We start from the raw sequence: 889 nt of genomic DNA on the forward strand, positions 1-889 counted from the left end.
TTTATTAGATTTTTAACTTTCACAATAATTCGTAGAATCATAAGTGAGGGGAAATATTATTTAAGCCTCCCAACCTTTTGTCCAAATGATATATAATATATAGATATACAAATTATAATTTTTTTTCATAATTTTGTCTATATATTATCTTAATAAATACTAGAAAGTAATAATTATAATATTAATTCAAAAACCTAATTTTTGAAATATCAATTTAGTTTTTAATAAAATTAATATTTAATTGTCAAAATAAACTTCATTATTAATCATGTTGGAGCACTATAAGAATTCCTAGAAAAAAGGTAAAGAAAAAAGATAAAGTAAAAAAAATGCAATCTCAATAAAGTAGTGATATATCCCTCATTTTCTAGTGAAATTCAAATTTTAAAATGAGTGAGTAATTCATGATAGAAAATCACTAATATAAATGTGATGAGATGAAAGACAACTAAGATTAGAGGAAGTAATAGTAGTTTGTTGGGAGTTTGAATAAATGTATTTTCAAGAATAGGATGTAGATCCACATTTTTGGTGGATTGATTGAGTAGATTAGGAATGGGTATTTTATAAATACATTGTAGATAATCTATCAAGGTGGGAAAGTAAGAGCCTTTTCAACTTGAGGAAGTAGGTTAGTTGTTTGTAGTTTCATTTCTTAGATTATTTTCTCACATCAATGTTAGCAAGAATAATGGGGAACAAAGACCAAAGTTCCGAGTCTCAAGTAGTTTCTACCAATTGTATTTATAACCCAAATTCAATTATGCAAATAAAGAAAAAAGTTAATTAGATCAGAGTATTAACTAGTTAACTAAACATATAAGCATATAACATAACATAACACATGGAACTTTGGTATATTCTTATTATTCAAGATCCAAGTACATTC

Source organism: Cryptomeria japonica, chromosome 3, assembly GCF_030272615.1.
Source record: "Cryptomeria japonica chromosome 3, Sugi_1.0, whole genome shotgun sequence".
Taxonomy (NCBI): Eukaryota; Viridiplantae; Streptophyta; class Pinopsida; order Cupressales; family Cupressaceae; genus Cryptomeria; species Cryptomeria japonica.